General features: G+C 36.2%; 1 pseudogene; it reads right to left on the bottom strand.

Annotated features, from left to right (window-relative positions):
- Positions 1–9,017: 9,017 nt before the first annotated feature.
- Positions 9,018–9,768, bottom strand: LOC125939092 (zinc finger CCHC domain-containing protein 17-like; annotated as a pseudogene).
- Positions 9,769–17,787: the final 8,019 nt, after the last annotated feature.

Raw genomic sequence — 17,787 nt, 5'->3', positions numbered from 1 at the left:
AACAAACTCTTGATTTCAGTTCAGGTTGGGCTCCACATTGGTAGTATGGAGCCTGTTTGGGATTCTTTCTCTCTTTTTCTCTCTTTGCCCCTCCCCTGCGCTCTCTCCCTCTCTCTCAAAATAAGGAAATAAACGTTAAAAAAAAGAAAGGAAGAAGTAACATTTTCTTTATTTGCAAATGATATGATATTATGTATAGAAATCCTAAAGACACCACTAAAGAACTCAGTCAGTGAATTTAGTAAAGTTGCAGGATATCCAGCCAACATACAGAAATCAGTTATGTTTCTATACACTGACAACAAGATATCTGAAAAAGGAATTAACACTTCCCATTTACAATATAATTAAAAGCAATATAATAATTAGGACGAAATTCAACCAGAGGAAGTTCTGTATGCTGAAAACTATAAGACGTTGATGAAAGAAATTGAATTAAGACACAAATGGAAAAATATGATATATTCACGGATTGGAAGAACTAATACTATTAAAGGTCCATACTTCCCAAGCCATCTATAGATTTAATGCAGTCTCTGTCAAAATTCCAATGGCATTTTTCACAGAAAGAGAAAACAATGCTAAAATTAATATGCAGCCACAAAAGATCCTAAATAGCCAAAGTAATCCTGAGATAGAAGAACAAAGCTAAAAGCATTACACTTTCTGATTTGAAAGTATACTACAAAGCTATAGTAATCATAACAGGATGATACTGACATAAAAATTGGCACATATACCAATGGAACAGAACTAAAATCCTAGAAATAAACCCTGCATATGTTGTCAACTAATATTTGACAATTGAGTCAAGAATATTCAATGGGGAAAGGATAGTCTCTTCAATAAATGATGGTGAGAAAAATAGATAATCATATGCAGAAAAGTGAAATGAAATTGGATTCCTTACGTTACTCACAAAAATCAACTCAAAATGGATTAAGGACTTAAAAACAAGACCTGAAATCATAAACTCCTAGAAGAAAACATAGTGAAAATGCTTCTTGACACTTGTCACAGATTTTTTGGATATGACACCAAAAGTACAACAAAAGCAAAAATCAATAAGGAGAGAACTACATTAAACTAAGAAGACTTTGCCCAACAAAAAAATAATCAACAAAATGAAATAGTGGGTTACAAAATAGGAGAAAATATTTGCTAACCATGTATTTAATAAGGGTTAATTTCCAAAATATATCAAGAACACATACAATTCAACTACCAAACAAACACACAAACCAAAATCAAAAACAAAAATAAAGGAACAATGCAAATAAAAAATGGGCAGAGGAACAGACAGACATTTTTCCAAAGAAGACGTCCAAATGACCAACAGGTATGTGAAAAGTTGTTCAATATTACAAATCATCAGGAAAATGAACATAAAAACCACTATGAGAAGCCATCTCCCCACCCATTCAAATGACTATTATTATGGGGCACCTGGGTGGCTGTGTCGGTTAAGCATCTGACTTCAGCTCAGGTCATGATCTCATGAATTGATTCCTGGGTTTGAGCCGCACAGTGGGCTCTGTGCTGACAGCTGGTCCCTGGAGTCTGATTCAGATTCTGTGTCTATGTCTCTCTCTTCCCTCCCCCACTTGCACTCCATCTCTCTCCCTCTCTCTCAAAAATAAATAAACATTTAATTTTTTTAATTTATTAAAACAACTATTATCAAAACAAAAAACCAACCAAATAAAAAACAAGAGGTAACAAGTGTTGGTGAGGGTGTGGAGAAAAGAGAGCCCCTAAGGATGCTGGTGGGAATGTAAATGGGTGCAACCACTTTGGAAAACGGTATGGATCTTCCTCAATTTAAAGTAGAAACCCTATTTGTTCCAGCATTCCCATTTCTGAGTATATATCCTAAGAAAATGAAAGCAGGATATCAAAAAGATATCTGTACTCCCGTATTTATTACAGCTTTATTAATAGCCAAAATATGGTAACAACTTAAGGGTCCATCAATAGATGAATGGATAAAGAGGATTGGACGTAAATATGTGATGGAATATTATTCAGCCATGAGAAAGAAGGAAATTTTGCCATTTGTGATAGCATGTATGAATTTTGGAGGCATTTTATAAAGTAAATAAGAGAGAGGTGAATACTGTGTGATATCTCTTATATGGGAATCTAAAAAAGCTAAACTTATAGAAACATAGAGTAGAATAGTGGTTATGTAGCTGGTACGGGGCTGGAGGAACTGGGGAGATGTTGGTCCAACGGTATATTTGCAGTTATATTCTCAACCACAAATAAGAAATAAAAATTATGTGATGTGATGGAGACTACAGTGGTAATCGTATTGTAATGTAGATGTGTGTCAAATCCACACATTATACACCTTAAATTTACTCAATGGTATATGTCGATTATCTCTCTTTTTAAAATTTTTTTCTTTTTCAAGTTTTTATTTATATTCTAGTTAGTTGACATATAGTGTAATATTAGTTTCAGGAGTAGAATTGAGTGATTTATCACTTATAACGGCACCCAGCGCCTGTCACAAGTGCCCTCCTTAATACCTGCCTATTATATCTCAATAAACACACCCACAAATTTACTTAGAATATTTATCTAAGTTGAGTACATTTGGATGGCATTTGAGTATCATTAGCATTTTCTATTCAGGAGTTATTAAGCACAGCATCCCATTAGTTCAAATATGTATGTACATATTTATGCTTTATTTATTATTTTATGTTTATAAAGGAAACATTCCAGAAAGGGGTGACGTAATATGCATTCCAACCAATGGCACACACTTGAAAAACAACTTTTATTTCATTTACCTCAATAGTTCAGACAAAAGGAGCAAGTGTGTGTACTTCAGTCAAAAGGAGGGCACCACTGGTCTATGGAAGAAAATCTAAGAAAAATAATAATAGTGGTCAACAAATTTGCAGGCACCATGATAAATTATATTTATTTTGTTCTTATTATTGTGGAGAAAACAGTGAAAGTAGAAGCCACGGCAAATGAGAACCTTTGTTAAAAAGTACAGCTCCAAGTTTATCCTCATGGCTGTCATGTGGGTAGGTAGGCCAAAAATAATCAGGTATTTTACATTTCTAATGAAAGATTGGTTTGTGAAGTCTATTTTTATACATGAGAAATAATTCAAATATTAAAAATGAAAACATTCTGTGGGCCGAATATTATATAGTCTGCCAAACAAAACATGTTAGCCAGCTTATAAAATTTATGGCATCTAATCTATTCCATTACTTTACTGTGATGCCCATCTTTATTTATTTTTTTTTTACTTTTAAAAAAAAAAATTTTTTTTTAACGTTTATTTATTTTTGAGACAGAGAGAGATAGAGCATGAACGGGGGAGGGGCAGAGAGAGAGAGGGAGACACAGAATCGGAAGCAGGCTCCAGGCTCCGAGCCATCAGCCCAGAGCCCGACGCGGGGCTTGAACTCACGGACCGCGAGATCGTGACCTGAGCCAAAGTCGGACGCTTAACCGACTGAGCCACCCAGGCGCCCCTGATGCCCATCTTTAAATAATACCTATGTGTAGGCTATCATTCAAGAGGTAATAGTAATAAGCAAACATTTATAAAATAGTTATTCTATACCAGGCACTGTGATTGCTAAGTGCTAAATACCTTATCCCATTATCCCATTTGATCTTTACAAGTATGCAACTATCATTAACTTTGCTTCAGTGAGAAATTGAAGATTGGAGTTAAATAATATACTCAGCTTCACCAGACCAGAAAAGGAAGCTGAGTAAAGCATCCAACACAGCAAGGACAAACTCAGTAGCAGCAGTCATTATGATTACTTGTGGCTGAGTAGCCCTGGTCACAGGGATATTAAGTATCTTTTCCCAACTTCACACAGATGGTTTGTACTAGATAATAATACTGTATTTCTTCCCCTTCAACTAGGCTTTTCTCATCAAGCAAGATTGCCTTGAGTTGTAAAGTGTCTTGTCTCTAAGTTCAATACTTTCAGTGAGTTTTATCAAAAGCAATAAGAAATTTCTTTTTGACTCCCTCTATCTTTGTGTAATCAATTTGTCAGCAGTGCATGAAGCAATTTTTTTTTTTTTCAGGAAAGTGGCTGGAAGACATTCTGCAGTCACATTCTCAGGAAATCCTTTATTTTAAAACAGTTTCGACAATAAATTTCATATAGTGAAAAAAAAATAAAAATAAAGATAAAAAAAACTGCAATGAGTTATCACCTCACACCTGTCAGAATGGCTAAAATAAAAAAAAAAAAACACAAGAAAAAAATAAAAAATAAAAATAAAAATTGCTAAAAAAAATAAAAAAATAAAACAGTTTCATGAACACATATTGCTTTTCTTATGTATTTCTTAAATCTTCTGCTTAAGCATCAAAAAAGAACTCATTAGGCATTTTCTTCTTGTTCTTTGAAGATGTAAGAGAAAATATGGGTTCACTCATATGTTTCCCCAAATACCTGACAAATTTTAAAGAACCTTGAAATTTATCTCTAGGGCTTCATAAAGGAACATAACTCCTTTACCAGAGAATGGTTCCCCAAGTTTCAGAGTCTCTTAGTAACAAAAATGTCAAGAATCATGATTTTCTTGAGGTTAAATACCACCTACTTTTTTTTTTTTTTTTTTTTTTTTTTTTTTTTTTTTTTTTTTTTTTTTTTTTTTTTAGTGTTTCTGTCTCTAAAGCTGTTAAGAAAAGAGATAGCTCCTGAAGCTATACATTGTGCATTGGGCATAAGTTGTAGTGTTCACCCAGAGGCTCTGGTCTTTTAACTTGGTTATTCCAGAGGCCACATGTGGAAATAAGACGTAAAGGAGTGAAAACTGGAACTCCCTGCTACATTGGGCACGCAATTCTTGAGTGTGAGACTTCCTGTCATTCATTTCACCGGTGTTTACATAGCATTTATAGTTGCCCTGTAAGGAGCCAGATAGCGAGGCCTGAATGCCCGGGACTCCCATTTTCTGCTGTTGTTGTTGCTGATATTGTTAATACTTCAGTTTATATTGCTATTCATAATTACAAGTATAATTACATTTTGCAAAATACATAATTTTTAAAATGAAGGCAAGTACCCTCTGGCTGTGGAGCATAAGCTGTATAAAAATGGTTGTCTTTTATTTTATAATTTGTTCACATAAATTCTTCTAAGAATTGTTTGAAGAGACATACCTTCTGTCTTATTCTGTCTTAACACATTTACATACCATTATCAATTAATGTTTTTAAATTTTATTTAAAAATGTTTTAGGTGTTTATTTTTGGGAGAGAGAGAGAGACAGAGCGTGAGTGGGGGAGAGACAGAGAGACAGGGAGACACAGAATCGGAAGCAGGCTCCAGGCTCTGAGCTGTCAGCACAGAGGCCAAGGTGGAGCCTGAACTTGTGAACTGCGAGATCATGCCCTGAGCCTGGATGCTTAACCGACTGAGCCACCTGGGTGCCCCAATTTATGTTTGTTTTAAATGTTTATTTATTTATTTATTTACTTATTTTGAGAGAGAGAGACAGAGACAGAGAGTGAGTGCGCACATGACATGAGCAGGGGAGGGGCAGAGAAAGGGAGAGAGAGAATCCTAAGCAGGCTCTGCACGGTCAACATAGAGCCCAATGCAGGGCTTAGTCTCACCAACAGTGAGATCATAACCTGAGCTGAAATCAGGAGTTGGATACTTAACTGACTGAGCTACCAGGTGCCCCCATTTTTATGTTTTTAAAAATGACCTGTCTTTGTAGATGCAGATATACATCTTTGAATACTTTTCTGCCTAAAATAGACTATTAATGAGAATTATACCTTCTTAAACAAAAATAGGACAGAATTATGTACTACAGCCATCATTGCCAGTAAATCTTAGATAAAAAACATGACCCCTCTTGAATATAAGCCATATTGGTTGAATTATTTGAAACAGTTTTTATGAAACCCATGCCTTAGGTTTGAATCTTGGGTGACCCAATTAATTGTCTTCCATTAAAAAGTTGCAAATTTCAGTCTTAATTTAGGTCAAATAGAAGTTATCATTGGCATATAGAATTGAGTAAAATCATACAGTAGAATTGATGAAAATCTACCAGTGAGTTGTACCTTAAACTCATAATCGAATCTAAGTGTTGAAATGGCCTTAGGAAGTAATCTGACTCAACCTCCTACTTCTCTAGGAATCTCTCTGTTAACATCCTTGGCTAATGCTTACCTGCTCACTTCTCAAGGGAAGTATACCTGATTTCGAGATGTTACAGCCATTAGGAACTCTTACTGATATTGAACCTAATGGTGTGGTGTCCCTACCATGTCATTATGAGTTAGTCTTCTTCAGAGTTTTCTCCCTCATTTACTTGAATGCCCTTCAAGTATTTAGACAATTTGTGTGCTTTCCCACAGATTTCTCTTCTTTTCACTAATCTCTCAACCATTGCTTGAATGATATAGTTCAAGACCTTTTACCATTTAGCTCACATTCCCCTAAAGCACACTCAAAGATATATTAGTATATATCTTTAAATGAGGTGCCAAAAATGATCACCATGTTCCACATGTGCTCTGACCAGCAGAGCCTACAACACTGTTCCTTCATGTGATCTAATCATATGCTTCCATCATCATATCTGGAATATACACTTTCATTTGGCAGTTACCATTTGATTTATTCATAGAAAATCTGAGGACAGTATTATTCTTTTCTTAAATAATAAAATTTGTTTGACCATGTGTGTATATGTCTGGCCCTACTCTCAGAAAGCTTTACATTTAATTGTAAATGCCTGTGTTTGGCACATTTGTTGGCTTCTTTTGCTTGGTGTTAATTTTCATCCATTTCACCTGTGTGTCCTTTCTGAAAAGCTATTCACAAAGAGTAAAATAATTTATGAAACATGGCAGTGCTTTAGCGGTAATTGGCTCATCAACTTGAATTGGTTTATTCATAAATGAATTATTTATGGCTAGAAACTAATTCATTTAAATGATCAATGAATTAATTAATTAATTATTCAACTCAATTTTAATTTTTAAGTGACCGCCGTATTCGAGACATTTGTAATAAAGAAGAAAGAGACAAGATTTCTCCATAAAGCTGTTGTTCTTCCAGAGAACTTATAAACAACTGAGCAGAAAAAAATATACATAAGCACAAGGTAATAGTACAATGTGAAGGGGTATCCATCCATCCATCCACTTATCAGTAATACTCTGGGACAATTAAGTACCTACTACAAATATCCTTACTATCTTCTCATGTATCTTGGGATTTAGTTCCTTAATGTTAATTTTTTTTTTTAGTTTTATAGTGGGGAGACTTTTCTCCTTGATAAACAAATTAAAAACAAAATGGGAATTGAATAATATTAACTTAGTTTTCCAGAATTGTCATGTGTTTTAATATTTTCTTATGATCTTTCTTTTGTTGATTTCTCCTTTGATTTCATTTTGGTAAGAAAACACACATGTTTTGTATAATGTATAAGGTTTTTGGTTTTACTTGGTAGCTAGAATAGGGAAAATTACAACTACTTTATCATCTCAAAGCAGAAATCCTGGTGGTAGTTTCCTATATAACATCTATTTTCTCCTTATTACTAGCATAACCTCATTTTTATTTGGGAAGGCGATGTGTCAAGTTAAAAATACTTACCTCCCTAGACTCCTGTGCCTTTAGGGATGGCCATGTGATCAAATTTTGGCCCATAATAAAACAGCTAAAGTCTACTAGGTAGGACTTTTGGAAAAGCTACTGTTCTGATAAAAACAGACACCTTCACCTTTCTCCTCTTCTTTCTGATTAACATGCATACACGATACCTGGAGGTACAACAGCTATCTTGTGCCCAAGAGAATAAAAGCTACCCACTGAGACTGGTAGAGAAAGAAGCTAAACAGAACTTGAATTCTTCATCAACTCCTTGAGCAGCTGCACCAGCCTTAAAAAGTTCCCACTAAGGAATGTTTATTATGGGGGAAAAAAACATATAGGTTTAAGCTATGCTGGTTGACTCTTTGTTATGTGCACTAAACATAATTCTAACAAGTTACTCATTCTGGTTTTTTTCCACTCAATTTGGAATCAAGCTTTTACTTCACTTTCAAAATTCGATTCAAGGCAAGTTCCACTAGGATGACTTCCATGGTCCTACCCTGAAACAGAAGCCCTGCTCAGCTGCCTTCTCACCAAATACCACCTTCTTTCATCATTAATCTAACTGGATTGTTTTCTAAATTTATGATCCTTTCTTCTCTAAACAACTTGTTGAGGGCAAGAATTATGCCTTTTATTTGGCCCCCCACCTTTTTTTTCTATGTATTGCCAGGAATTGAAGCAAAGACCTCACGTGGAACCAAGCGACTCACACAGTAGTAAACACAAAGTAAAGCAATGATCTTGGCTTGAGCTATCTAGTTCAGTGGTCTGGCAGAATGTCACATACAAGTTCAGGAATTGAAAACAATGTTTTTTTGGCTGTCATTTCAAGCACAGTAGAATAATGTTAGGGGAATGGAAAAAGTGAATACCATTTCTTACCATGTTCTCCCTCATATGGCTGGTCTCCCTCTGCCCCTGTGTTCGATGCTGCAGAGATTACTCACCAATTAGCCCAGGGCTGACTGAACAGGGAGGGGCCAATCACTGTTCTCCAGCTATAGCCAGACTTGCCTGCACAGCAGTACCTGTGGCTCTAGCATGGACTTCTGTACAGGAATCTGGCTCTGGCAGTGGCAGCTGGAGAGGGTAATAGGACCTCCTCCTGAATGAAGGAATTGAGTGAATGAATGGATGGGATCCAGTGGTCACTTGCAAAGAGACAAGGAATGATAAATTAAGATGATAAATGATAAATTCAGACAAATGCTTTTGACATCTACCTCCCAAACTACTTGCTCCAAGAAGAGAAGCCATCTCCCATGGGAGAGAAGTCAATGGGGTGAGTGACCATATTCTCACTATTGGGTCTTTCCAGGAGCCAGGGCTTCAAGGAACAAGGCTCCTTGTTCCTTCTTCTCTCAACCATTCCCTCTACTCTTTCCACGCTCACACCTTGTGCTGCTGCTTCTCTTTCTTCTTCTTGTTCTTCTTCACTGCCTTGCTGGCTTTTGATGTGTGCCTTGCCCTCTTGCTTGTATCACTCTCAGAGTCTGAACTGTCAGTAGGATGACTTCTTGTCTATGTTTCTTTTTCTTCTTTTCCAGCAGCCACAGGAGTTAGTCCCTGTTACTCTCCAAACTGAGGACAGGTCTCACTGAGTGAAGGACACTAAGGAGTTTCTTTATTTTTCGAGAAGAATTCCTCATGGGGTCACACTTCTCAAACTCTGCTGACTTTGCCTCTTCCTTTTCCTCTTCCTCATCAAGTATCAGAGAATGTTTGGTCCCTCCTTGTTGCACAAACCAATCCTTTGCAAAGTGGTCTTTATAGCCACACTTCTTGCAGGTGGTGTTCAGGACAGCCTTGAAGATCTGTCCCACGGAATCATGGAAGGGCCACCTCTGTCTCTCTTCTTGCTCAGTGATAGCATTGCTGGGATTGAGGTCTTTCTCAGCCCTTTGGTTAACAGCTTTCATGGAGAGGGATACTTTTATTCTATCATTTTCATCTCTCAGCTAATAAGCTTCATGCACACCTTTTCTCTGACATCTATCTCAGAGGGCTGGAGATATGTGACATGATGACATGGATGGGCAGGACAGGATGACATGTGAGTTTGATGGAACAGATCTTGCTTCCCACAGCGTGGGATTTTGAGAAAGTGTTCATAGTCTGTTGCCATAGCAACCTCTTCTTGTAAAATAGTGTGGAGAGCAGGCAAGTTCTCCGTGGTCTCGGGTCCTCCTCATCTTTAATGTTCTATGGCTCCTCCATTTCTCTTCTGCTAAAAGTAATTCAAGTGTCTGTGTCAACTCCCAGTCTCCTGGCCGCAACATTGCATGAAATGCCAAAACCCAGGCCTTATTTGGCGCTTTTATTTGACAATTTGGCAGTACTCAATAAATGTTTGTTAAACAGATAGATGAACAAAGTTTTCTCAATAGGATTTGTGTCATTGCAGTTTTTTGTTGTTGTTTGTAACTATTTTTTAAGTAACCAGCTTTATAGAATATGGCTGTGTTGGCATATCTCCTTTTCCTTGGCACTACTGGAAGTAGCTGAGACACTGGACAGGAATTATTGCCAGAGTTATATTAAATACATTTAATTAAAGTAAAACAACATCAATTCATCTGTTCTTTATGAAATTGGCAAGCCAACTTCATCTATGGTGCCAAATTTTGGATATATATGTATTTTGTATCTGAAAAGTAGTTTACAGGGCCTAAGGATGTGGGGGAGCTTCCTGTACAGACTTGTGTGGTGTTTTGGCTCCCTCAAGTTCTCATGCGATAAATGGAATTGTTCTTCTGGGATCCATCTTGGAATCACTATGTACTTGCTGTTTGGTTGCCTGTGTGATGCTAGGATGCCTTTATGACCATCCCAAACCCTCACTGATTTTGCCTGAGAAGGAGTGAACTACTTTTCCTTTCTGCTGGAGTCATCATCTTTTCTCTTTGCTAACTGGAGTCTACTTTTCATCTCCCTCCTTTCTTAACTGATGTCTGGGTTCATTTGAAAAGATAAAATGGCTCCAAAAGAAATCTCATTATCTGGTGGTTCTCTAAAGGTAGAACCAATAGGTCTCAGTACAAGTCTCTTGTAATGTCCTAAGGACAGAATGAGAGGTGTGGTTGTTTTCTGAAAAGAAGCATGGAAAGAGTGAAGGAATGTCCAGTTAGCTAATGCTCACCTCCTATTTTCTTGATTTTCATATGTGGATCCTTTTGGTGTTTGCATTTCTTTTAAGAGGCATGCAGTATATCTCTGTAGAATAAATAAATAAATAATAGATTCATGCACTTTTTTTGCACAAAGTTTAAGTAAAATTATAAATGCATTATTAGTATATATGTATATTTAAAAGCCCATTTTCTATCTACAATTATACAAAAACAAGGAAATTGCCTTTCACAATGACATTGGGTGTATATGCATAGTGGTATGTTTGAAATAAAAAACGTCACTTAGATAAACAAAATACCATGATTATCAAAATGGGACTGGGTCAGGAAATTACAAAGTAAAAACAAGTATTATATCCTAAAACACAGGAAACAGTGTGATGTGATGAGCAATACACTATGCTGTTAGAATATTGTTTCCAAGAAAATACATGATTCTGAGTATGTACTTAACTCTATGAACCTAATGTATAAAATAGAATGAATATGTAATATTAATAATTATTATGAATATTTAATGAGTATTTACTCTGCTTTTATCACAGGATTATTGGAAGGATAACTAACATCATAAAAGTGAAAATGCTTTAGTACCACCCAAGCTACAAAAGTAGGCATTATTTAATACAGTTAATCAAAATACTTAAAGACAATAATTATCACCAGAAAAACAAGTCAAGAAGTTTCAATTTGTTAGTTTTGGGGGAGGGTAAATGCTACAGGAGGGTAAAGTTATACATACATGTTAAAAGCTTAGCTTTCTGTGTTTATTTAATAAAACATTGCAATATTGTTTTTTTCTAAAAAAAATCTGAAACTCAATTATGACCCAACAAACAACTGCAGATGATGTTTTTATATGGTTAAGAAGTTAAAAATGTAATAGCACATTACTAGAACAAATCAAATAGTAATATAAAGCTAATAATGGGAAAGAGCAGTTCCCATCCTATGCCCTTTTGTAGAGGGCAAATCTTAATTCAGCAGTTTCTTTTGATATTTTTCTAAAATATATTCTTTTAAGAATAATTTTTTTGGATTGGTGACTTTTAGATTATACCATTCGAATTTCTACAGTAAAAAGGAAAATTTAGCTTTTTAAATGTCCCCACCACTCCTTCATTTCTCTCAACTTTATCCCTTCCAACACTGATATTAAACCAATGATCGTTGCTTTCATCAATGTTTATGCAAATACCACTCCACCAGAGTCTCCATGTGGCACCATGTGGCAAACCCTCACTTGGGAGGTTTTTCTCTTGTGCAATAATTGCCCTACTTCCCAGATGCCCACTTTGCTGTCTCAATATTTTTAATTTATATCTTTCCCTTTGTAGCTCTCTATTCATTCCCCATAGTCTAGATTGTTTCCAGCAGTTTCAAAGGTGTCACATTGAGGCCTCTCTTTACTGTCTTCCTGATTTGATCCTACATTTCCTGAATCCTGTCTTTCTCTTCTTGATTTACTCATGAATTTGCTGAAGAATGTTTTTCAGGACTTCTCAAGAAAGAAAGGTGTCATGGGAGGTAAATGTGTGGAAATTTGGCACATATGAAAATGTCTGGTGTTCTTCTATCCTCACGTGTGATGAGGGTTTGACTGGGTAGAGTTTTCATTTGAAAAGCATTTTCCCTCAGAATATTAAAGAACTTGCTCTGATGTCATTTATTTTCATTACTTCTTTTTAGCGTTTCTTCATTTTTGAGAGAGAGAGAGAGGGAGTGCAAGAGGGGGTGGAGCAGAGAGAGAGGGAGACACAGAATCGGAACCAGACTCCAGACTCCAGGCTCCAGGCTCCAGGCTCCAGGGTTGGAGCTGTCAGCACAAAGCCGGATGTGGGGCTAGAACTCCTGAACCATGAGATCATTACCTGAACCAAAGTCAGATGCTTAACCCACTGAGCCAACCAGCCACCCCATTCCGATGCCATTTTTAACATTTAGTGCTCCTTGTGAGAAATATCAGTCTTGTTCATTTGTTCATGAGTTGTTTCTTTTAAATCTCCAGACTTTAGAGTTTTCTATTTCCTACTAAAACCTTATAATGTGTGCTCTAGTATGGATCTGTTTTTATTGTTTTTCCTGGGTGCTGGTAGGTGTTTTCAATTAGAAATAAATGTTTTGTATTTCATAGAAATTCTCCTGGTTTCTTTCTTTAATACTCTCTTCCTTTGAATTTTATTTATTCTCTATAGAACTCTAATTTGTTGAATATTAAATTTTTACATTATATTTCTAATTTTCTTAATTTCTGCTCATGGTTTTCTGTGTTCTATCTCTTTCTCTCTCTTCCTTCTCTCTTTCTGCATATTCTATTTCCTTAATATTGTGTTTCAATGTTTCTATTCCATTTTTTTCAGCAATTATATTTTATGTTATAAAGAGTTATTTCTTGGTTTCTGATATTTTTATTTTCCAAGGTATGGTGGGCAGATTTCTAAGATGGCTTCCAAAATTCTTGGCTTCTCATGTACACACTTTAAATAATTAAGTCCTCTTGAATGAAGGAGGAAACTATGATTATGATGGTGTATTGTTTTCTTTACTATAGCACATGTCATGAAAGAAAGGATTTTGAATAAGTAATTAAGTTATTGATCAGTAGACTTTGACTTAATTAAAAGGAAAATTTGTAGTGGATAGGCTTGAGGTAATCAGTTGAGTCCTTCAAAGAGAACCCATTGGTCAGTGGTAGAAGAAATCAGAGAGCTGTATTCTTGCTGGTCTAGAGGCAAGTAACATTCATGTTGTAAGCAGGTTATGGAGGCCACCTGGTAAGGAACTTTCCGGTGCTCTCCAGGAAATGAGAGTAGTTCCTGGCCTAAGGCTGGGAAAAAAAAATCAGGGATCTCTGTCCTATAAACCACAAGGCAGTGAATTCTTTTCACCAACCAGTTAGCGGAAGTGGAGTCTGAGCTTCAAATGAGAACCCTGACCTGGAATACACCTGACTGCTGCCTTGCAAGGGCCTGAGCAGAGATACTGTAAGATAATAAACTTGTGTTGTTTTAAAATGAAGGTTTGTGGTAATTTATTACACAGCAATAGAAAACTAATACACATAGCAACTTGTTCTTGTTTGTGGAAGGAATATCTTTCTCACTCAACTTCCCTCCATGACTTCATTTGTTCCTTTATTATTTAGGCTCTCTCTTTAGTTAAAAACTCTCCTCAAATAGTGGTTATTCTTAATTTTCCTTATGTTTAAATGTGAGACATTAATAAATGGATCAGGTACCTGAGTGAAGCCTTGTGACAAACCAGATTCCATTTAGGTAGATACAGCCAGAGGTGTGGAGATTTTTTCTCTGTTCCTATTAAGTTCCTCTGAAGAGAAATGTTGGAAACTCTGGCTAAGTGCTTAAGGCCTGCCTGGCTATTAGAATTTGGCCTGTGAGATGGGCAAGGAAGTCTGAGTGTTTGACAAACTTAAAGGCTGACTGTCAATTAATTCCTATTTTCAGTCCTGTGCCAGTTTCTACTATGACCATCTGCACTTTAAATATTCCAGAGAAAATACCTCAGATTCATCTTGCCTAGAGGGTAAATATTCAGATGCCAGTGTTCTGTGTGTCTGTGTATGGCCACTTTACGTAGTGACCTGTGACAATCTCCTTTGCCATGTCAGGCCTCAAAGCTGCCATCGGTTGTACATTTGGCTGGCTGCTGAGACCTCCTCATGCCTGAGCCATAAATCAATTCTCTTCAAGTCTGTATCCTCTTATATACACACTTTAGGTTATAGCATTCACAAAATTCATGAAGAGTTACCATTTGCTAAAAATGGAAATTAACAGGGCACCTGGATGGCTCAGTCAGTTAAGCTTCTGACTCTTGGTTTTGGCTCAGGTCATGATCTCACGTGCTCTGTCAAAATATATAAATAAAAATAAAATGGAAATTAATAGAAAACAAACTATTTTTAAAATTCTTAAATGTTTATTTATTTATTTTGAGAGAGAGAGAGCGAGCGAGCAAGTGGGGAAGGGGCAGAGAGAGAGGGAGGGAGAGAATCCCAAGTAGGCTCTGTGCCATCAGTACAGAGCCCGACACAGGGCTCAAACTCATGAACCGTGAGACCATGACCTGAGTCAAAACAAGAGTCAGAGGGTTAATCAACTGAGCCACCCAGGTGACCCCAGGAAACGTACTATTAAATACAGTTCACTGTGCTGTGGAACTTTACTAAGACAATATTTATGCATATGAAGGTTGACATTGCAGGAGCATTTGAATTACGAGGGAGGAGAGAAAAACTGATTTTTGTATATGATTTAGAATATAGATTTGATAAATATGAGTTACTTATACACTCATGGTTTTGAGGGTAGCTGCAAAAATAACTGACATGAGGGATTCAGTTGTTACAACTCCTCTCCCCTTCAGCTTTTGTCTGGCTGAAGGCACCTGAGTACTTAACCTTGGGCTCCTCCGCCAGCGGCAGACAATGTTTGTTGCCAACTATTTCAGTCGTTCCATTGCTCACCACTCCCTTCTGCCCAAATGGCAGTATTTTTGATAAAACAAAGGTGAGGCTGCTCTGTTTATGGAAACTCTCTCATTCAGTCAGATAAATATCTCCATATATGCAGCTCAGATTAATCAGCTCGAGGTAGGGAGTTGCTTAACTGTTAAGAAAATATTAGTCACTGTCTCTGCCTTCTAGGTGAGGTAGATGAAGAACCAAAAAATTAAAGTCATAAAAGTGCTCTCATAATTTAGAAAAAAGCTATGGTTCTACATTAAGAAATTAGGGGTGCCTGGGTGGGTCAGTAGGTTAAGCTTCCAACTTTGGCTCAGGTCATGATCTCACGGTTCATGATTTCAAGCCCCACATCGGGCTTAGTGCTGACAGCTTAGAGCCCAGAGCCTGCTTTAGATTCAGTGTCTCCCTCTCTTTCTGCCCATCCCCCGCTTCCTGCTTGCACTCTGTCTCTTCCCCTCTTTCAAAAATAAATAAACATTAAAAAAAAGGAATCATAAAATAAATTCATAGGAGCTGTGTTAAGAAAGATATAAATATAAGAGGTGTAAAAGATTCTTTATGCCCCTAGTCCCAAATTCTAATGAAATCTATAGTGATGTAAGCATATGTGTATAAGCATACAGAGGTTAGGCTATTACTATAGCTATATAAATGAATTGCTAGAGTTATACAAATGAATAATGAGATTTTAAAGTGGAAAGATTACTTGGAAAAGGGTGAGATTTGAGCAGAGATTAATAATGTGCAATGAGTTACATATATAGTGTGTTATTGCCATATTCCTTGTGCATGAAGATAAAATCCACGTCTTCATAACAGCAAAGAAAGAGAGTTTGGGTTTATATTCAAAAATTCTGTAAGATAAAGAAAAAAGGACAATAATTGCTTCTACATTGACATATAATTCATTCTTATTTCCAAAGAGATTTTAGACTTGAAGGAACTGTTCATCAAGATTACATTTGAATTGTTGACTTATTTCAACCATGTTTCTGGATTTTTGAAAATATGATACAACATTCACATTATTATTACTTTCTTGGAGTGAGGGAGAAAGCAGTTATTATTAATATTAGTAATAATAAAAGTTGCGATTGCAGAAAATGAGATCAGAAGAGTCAGCAAAAGTAAGAACAAATTTTATTTATTATTTTGACTTATTAAAAGACATCTATTGCCAACAGCTTATAGGCATACATGTAATACAAGCTCATAATTATAGGTTAAAATATACATGTAATAAAAACACAGTAAATATGAGGAAAAGAGAGAAAAATACAAAAATATACTAAATGCTCAAAGCAGAGTAGATACTAAGAAAACCAGATTAGGTGGTAGCTGATGTTACATAATTTTAAAAACATTACATAAGCTTCTTATGTAAAATGAAAAGGACGAAAAATCTAGTACTTCCTCCCTGTTTATATGTGATTTTGTATCTTTCTCTTTTAAATATGCTCAGGGGTATTCTGGTGGGTTATTTTGAATATGTATTATAAATACATAGAATTTAATTTATTTTTTCATGTGCTGGTAACCAACTACTGAAGAAAACATGCAAAACAGAAGATACCGGAACTAAATTGTGTGTTTAGTGAAAAGATGAAAAATCTATTCCATCAAGTAAATTACTTACCTAGGTGAGGTGAATGATCTCTTCCATGCAGGTTTAGGTATGTTTACTCTTTTCTAGGACCCTGAACAGCAATATACAGGCACTCCCCCAAAAGCAAATTAAATTCATACGAGATCACACTGTCTTTCAGAACTGCATCATTTTGCTTGTCACGTTAAGACTCTTCAAATACTTGGGCAACTTTGTCAGTGACTTGGCCAGTCTGAAATTAATGATGGCAATAGATTATTTCACATATTGCTTTTATCTTTTCTTTCTTTCTTTCTTTTTCTCTAACCCCTTACTAGAATTGATTCTCTAAAAAGCTTGGCATCTCAAACAGATTTGCAGCTAACACTAAACATTTTTTAAATCCTTTATGGGGTCAAATGAGCTTATATACAACTTCTTACTTTCCCTTCAGTTTAGAAATGCCCTCATCATACAGAACATAGCACTAGACCATATGGAATCGTGAAAGAAAATTGTAGTAAATTTCCTTCACATGGAAGTTTTTTTTCATGAATATGATTCTTGTTGTGAAAATCTATAACACCTCTTGAATAAAAATATTTAGGGGCGCCTGGGTGGCTCAGTTGGTTAAGCATCCAACTTCAGCTCAGGTCATGATCTCAGGGTTCATGGGTTTGAGCCTCGCATCAGGCTCTGTGCTGACAGCTCAGAGCCTGTAGCCTGCTTCAGATTCAGTGTCTCCCTCTCTCTTTGCCCCTCCCCTGCTCACGCTCTGCCTCTCTCTCTCTCTCAAAAATGAATAAACATTAAAAAAAATTTTAAATTTAAATAGTTGCTTGCTCACCAACCATTAAGGTTTTGGAATGCAAGTAACATGAATAGATTTTAAAGCTACATGTCTCAGGAAATCAAGGATTCTATGTCTATGTATCTCCCGTTAGGGATCAGCAACTT

Source organism: Panthera uncia (genome assembly GCF_023721935.1).
Source record: "Panthera uncia isolate 11264 chromosome B2 unlocalized genomic scaffold, Puncia_PCG_1.0 HiC_scaffold_24, whole genome shotgun sequence".
Lineage (NCBI taxonomy): Eukaryota > Metazoa > Chordata > Mammalia > Carnivora > Felidae > Panthera > Panthera uncia.
Note: the sequence above shows the minus strand (reverse complement) of the source record. Positions and strands in the feature narration are given on the sequence as shown.